The following is a 6,000-nucleotide window of genomic DNA, read 5'->3' on the forward strand; positions in this document are numbered from 1 at the left end:
ATCGTTAAATCCATTGAAACGTAATCGTTGTATATATTTCTAGACTAAAAACATATTACCGTAATAGAATCGGTCGCTACGACGTACAGCAGTTAAACGTAGTTGAGCGTAAAGTAAATCAAAGATTAAAAACTGCTGGGAATATAATATGGTGTAATTGAAGAGTATTAAAAGTGTCAATGACAACGAATGTTGATGTCACGCGCGAAAGTGACGATTATCGTCAAGGATATCTTGCACTCTCTCACAGAATCGAACGTTTCAATCGGCGAATCTGCATGGAAAGGAAGAAGAAGAAGAAAAAAAAAAAAGAAGGAGGAGATTTCGTAAGGAGCCGAATATACTTCCCGGAAGAAGGAACACTTAAAGCTCAGCATAGAGTTTAAGAAGCATTCTCACCTTGTTCCCTTATGTAACAAAACAGGAGGAACCGAGGACGGCTTGTTACCAGACGAATATTATCGCGATGCTTGGTGAGAATGGTCACAAGAGGAAACGAGACACTGAAGAATAAAACAATGCTTGCCGAGTTTCGAAAGTCTCTCGCAGTGAACCTTTATAACCCCTTTCTACCCTCCATCTCGAGTGTAACAATTATTCGCTACGCTCGTTAATTAATCGCGTTATCAATTGATTCACAACCCACGAGCATACTTAATATTCAAATAAGCTACACTGTGCGTCGTATCGAGGCACAAAGGAATGATATTATCGAATAATGAAAGATGATTTTTGTTAGATATGTGTAATGAAATAAAATAGGACTGCCTTTTCGATCTTTCGTTTCGAAAGGTTCATTTTGGTAAACGTAGATAGACATTCAGATGCCTTGTTGCTTTCTCTCGGTCAAAAAATTTATTTTAGTAAGTGGAGATACAAATCCTGGAACTTTGTTGCTTCGTTGATTCGTTATTTACTTTGTATTTGCCAAATTAGTTAACATTCCTGCGAGGTTTTATGTTAGCTTCTATCACGCGCCTTAGAGGTAGGCAACTCTCGAACGTACGGTGTCGAACCGGTCACAGATTCCCAGGCGAACATTTGAGCCACGTTCCCTTCCAATTTTCACCGCATCTAATCTCTTTTTATAACCATACGTACAATTAATATATCAAGTAGCACGTTATGTTCCAATATCTGCAATTATCTATATAGCTTAAAATCGTAAAAAACCATAACAATTTGAATTAGGTTACTTAATTTTAAGAAATGCAATTTAATTTTACGGGTATTTGATGGTTTTTTTTTTCTAAACTCAAACTATCGTGTTTAATCATCAAACCTTTCGTATTCAAAATCGGAATATATACAACGAATAAAAGAAATTATCGCAAGAAAATACCCGAAGATTCTAAAATGCTTATTTTTTCAAAACCTTCGATAGTGTACATACGTAGGTGAGTTGATTGTGGAAAAAGATCCTGTCGAGAAAATTATGATAAAACAGACGGTGATGACATCTTATCTTCGACTTCGTTACAAGCTTCTGCACGCGTTGACAGATTAATGGAGAGGCGCCTTGTTATCTCAACCGGTCGGTTAAGAAGTAGAGGATTTAAGATCGTCGTACTAAGAAGACGTTTTAATTAATCGAGTATAGATCGGATTTGGTTCGCATCTCTCATTTATGACAAGTTGACGAAATTGAGATTGTCAAATCTTGAAAGGGATGGAAAATATATCGTCGAGGCTTACGACAAATAAAACGAAGAAGTATCTAATGACAGATATTTCTCACGCTTTTGCGTGTAAATTTCGAACTTTAAAGCTTTTAAATAAGGGATCAGAAAATGTAATTTATAAAATAATAATTTTTCATTGATATAAAATTACGAATTAAAGGCTGCAAACATCGTAAAGTAAATAGTCTCGAATAGTAAAGAGAATTAAAATTAAACGAAGGATACAGAAAATACTGAATCTCTGTTTAGCTCTATAAACGGTTCGATTCTTTGTTACGTTTGTTACGTGTAAATTCGTTGCGAGGTAAAAAATGTTTGAAAATAGGATAAATTTGAGAGCCTCTGGGTTAGCCCGAAGTGCAGAAAGTGTTGTGAGTCTGTGGCTCGCTATGACCCGGAGAGCAAGGACCTCTGGTCCTTGACGAGTTCGAGTCCACCACTTCTTCTCTTTTCTTATTTTCTGCTCTCATCTTTTATTTTTCTCCGTTGCCGGACCCTCCTGCGCCAAGTCTCATCCTGCTAGTCCTTTAACTCCTTTTAATTGTTTTATCGTTGCTCCATCTCTTTCTTCCCAAAAATGTACTCGTATCGTTAGATCGCCTAACCGAACTCGCGGGAAATCCCGTCCCGCCGACTCTCAAACACGTATGCATCGACGATCATGCATTTTTACGAAAACTTCTTTAAACTCAAGGCGCAATTCTTCCATTTGCAACTTATAAAATTATCCTTAACTTAATTAAGATACGTTTCTCCTTCTCATAGCTTTTGAGTCAAGGTTAACTTTTCATTTTGCGGTTCAACCCGTAATTACGATTTCGCACATCTTTTATCCTTCGTTCGGTGTTTCATACGATATGAATTCCACTTTAGTAGTACATATTACACATTGGATATGCAGCGTTGCGCAATACGGGTACAGTAACGGTACAGAAGCGCGTGACGATAGTTTGAAAAGCGCGAAGGTAGACGAGGATACGGTCAAAGCGTGGTATATAAGGAATAACTCGGTATATAAAGTGATCTGCAGCAAGGATCTTTCGCCTTGTGCGCGCTATTGTAAGAACATCCCGGGTGAAACCGCAAGCGAGTACATACCTACGCGGTGCAACGCAGGAATGTAACCCTGCATAGAGGGAGTTTATTTTCTCAGAAGTGATAAATTTCTCGGTAATTTCGTGCCTATACAACTTGGCATCTTTCTAACTGTCTTGTAACGCCAAATTGCGAAACGAAGGAAATTGTATCTTCCTCGTCGATATATCTTTTCATTAAGAAAGTATTCTACTTCGTTTCTTTGTTCCGATGCAAGGAATTCTCGCTATTAGCCGCACCCATTTTTATTCGCCGTACGAATTAAATCAATCGAAGAATAACGAGATCGGATCGATAAACAGATAAAACGTAAGATCGACGATTGAAGGGAAACGCCATTATCTACGCACAGGAGTTAAAAAAACACGAGCGCATCGCCAAATTGGTTAAGCTCGCCGACTGAGTGGGAAGGAGGAACGCGAAGGTAGATAGCATCGACATCAGCGATGCTGGTTCACAGTAATTTCCCGTGGAACAAGAGCGTAGAAAGAATACAGAGAACGTTTACGATGCTTGAAAGAAGGCAAGGATCTCGTTTTCTCTGTACATCGTGCTAGTCGATTACAAGAGGTAGCTCGGTGCGCGGGCATTTAAAAGAGGCAACGAGTCGCTCGTCAGAGAGGTGCGAATTTCTCCGCTCGATCCTAACAGAAAAATAGCAGAAAAAAAAGCAGCGTTTCTTGCCCCGATAAAAATAACTTGGGTCCCTGTAAATTTATTCCGCCAACTTGACCAACTCTTATTTATGTTTATCGACGAGTCCTTCTTCGAACCTTGCTCGTATTTTTTCTCTAGATCTCTTAACTGCGCCTATTGAAACTGTCGGTATCGTGACCAGCCGTTGTTCACTCGAAGACGCGACCATAAAGGAATTAATATCGACGCCCTTTGTCGAGTCTAACACGAACCTAACTCTACGCATGTTCTTCGTTTTAATGCCTCCCTCCGAAACCAGAGGTTTCACGAATGCCTGAAATCTTTCAAAGTACTCGAGGAGGAAGGCACGAGCAATGAAAATGCACAACTCGCGACCGGATACCGTAATGCTTGTTCAAATTCATCGGAGTGTCCCTCGTCGGGACTCGAACAACGACGTTGAAGTAGGCGGACCACCCTCTACGAGATGTTATTTCGTCCGGGAAATAGTCGTTCGACCGGGTACAGCGTCGGCGAGGGCGAAACAAATAGTGGAAAAAAGATACCGAGCACTTGCGCGCAATCGTGCCGAATGACTGCCTGAAATTTCAGTAATTGCCGCTGGACAAACATCGAACGGAAGAAAGGGGCATGCCTCGATCGCAGATTGCGTTTCCAGAGCCACACCGAGAATCGTTAAGACGACCGTGCTTCGAATGGCAAACAAAGGAAATACGTATGTATAAATTTCCGTTTATCTTCCGTCTTATTACAAGTATTACTTATAGTTTTTTAATTATTTATGATCCATGGTTTCGTATAATGTCTCGTTTACTTTTTAACAGGTACACGATGTATGTAATTGCAACGGTCGGATAGGTTGATACTGGATCGCGAATATTTATGCAAATTCTAATTTTTATGAATAGCAATTAAAAAAAAGGAGAACGTGAATAGAAAATTGTTTTACCTGGTAGATATTCTATCGGCTATTATATCGTGAATATTTTATATATTTTTAAGTATTACGCGTATTATGCCCATATTTGTACCTTCGAACTTTCACGGTTCACTTACTATACACTGCGTTCGATAAATTGTCGATTGAAGTAACTAAATAACGTATAATGAATAATGAAATAACGAATAATGTTAAGAATGCGAACTATAAGATATGCAAACTTAATATTCAAATTGTTCTATCTTGATGATTTCGTAATGATATTTTCATACATGTAAAACCAGTAATACATGAAATCTGCGTGTCAAATCAAATCGAGCGAGATAGTTGAAGTATTCGCCTTCCTGTTCCTTATCTTCGTCAGAAAAGCGGTATTTATCGAAGTGTAATTTTACTTTCCCTCAAACTTCAATACAGTTGCACTAACCGATTATACAGAGAAAAAATCACTTCCACTGCTTATCGGTTACAACATACATATAGCATGCGTAGTCCACGTTGTAATTCATCAACTAATAGAAAGTAGTTCGACCGTACCTGTCAGCATATCTGCAACTCCTTCAGCAACAGCATTTTTCAACGATGGAGAGATCGGTATGCATCAACGGAATACGAATCGTCTCTCTCTCTCTCTCTCTCTTTCTCCTGTATTCGATGTATCCGAAATATACAGGGTGGTTGGTAACTGGTGGTACGAAGCGGAAAGGGGGTGATTCTACGCGAAAAAAGAAGTCGAAAATGTAGAATAAAAATTTTTCGTTCGAGGCTTTGTTTTCGAGAAAATCGACTTTGAATTTTCGCTCGGTACGCGTGCATTTTGTCGCGTCTCGTTATAACGGATCTCTCTGTAGATCGTTGTCTCGATGGAAAAATTGAAAAAAAAATTTTTACCCTGTATAATTGTTTACATTTCCTGATGGGCAACTTGAATAAATTACTAGAAATATCGTGGGTAAATTAAAGTCCAAGCTTTTTGTATGTATACGTATACATAACATTTGAATACGTAAACGTATAAGCGTAGAAGCATGAACATGAGTTAGCACAAGCGACGTATGATGGTAATTGCGCAAAATGATGTGACATGACAAAGTAAGCGAAGATGTACGAGTCGATTTAATAGATGTTTCCTATAGAAAATTATCTGTCAACGATCAAAAGTGACGTTTTTAAGATAGGGAAATTCTTAACAGCGAGACAAATGATCTTCGAAGGAAACGAAAAAGAGTCCCTTTATTTAAGGGACATGCAATTTCAATTTACAGTTGCGCGCGCGTCCATTTGATTTGGCAAAGCACGAAGACGTACAAAGGAAATGCACAACGAAGAAAGACCTAGACACGATAATAGGACCTCAGAGATTGTAAGAGGTTATTCGAAAGGCTGCCTCCCTGTATCCATCACAGTCTGTCACGGAAATTGAAACGTTGCACGATGAGTTCCGCTGGACGAGACGCGCGAATAAACTGCCTCGCTAGCTCGCAATTCAGGTATGCGTGTTAAGGCGCATCCTCTCACAACATATTGCATCCTCGGCGTCGTATTTGCGCTTAAGTGGAGGACCGTGTTAGCTGGATCAAATTTATTGTACGATTCGACACCATGCATCGTCAATCGCTTATCTGA

At 39.2% G+C, this 6,000-nt stretch overlaps 1 pseudogene; it reads right to left on the bottom strand.

Annotated features, from left to right (window-relative positions):
• Positions 1 to 3,753: 3,753 nt before the first annotated feature.
• Positions 3,754 to 4,167, bottom strand: LOC117235600 (annotated as a pseudogene).
• Between the last annotated feature and the right edge of the window lie 1,833 nt (positions 4,168 to 6,000).

The sequence above is a fragment of the Bombus vosnesenskii genome, unplaced genomic scaffold (genome assembly GCF_011952255.1).
Source record: "Bombus vosnesenskii isolate JDL3184/JDL3185 unplaced genomic scaffold, Bvos_JDL3184-5_v1.1 scf7180000013316, whole genome shotgun sequence".
NCBI lineage: Eukaryota > Metazoa > Arthropoda > Insecta > Hymenoptera > Apidae > Bombus > Bombus vosnesenskii.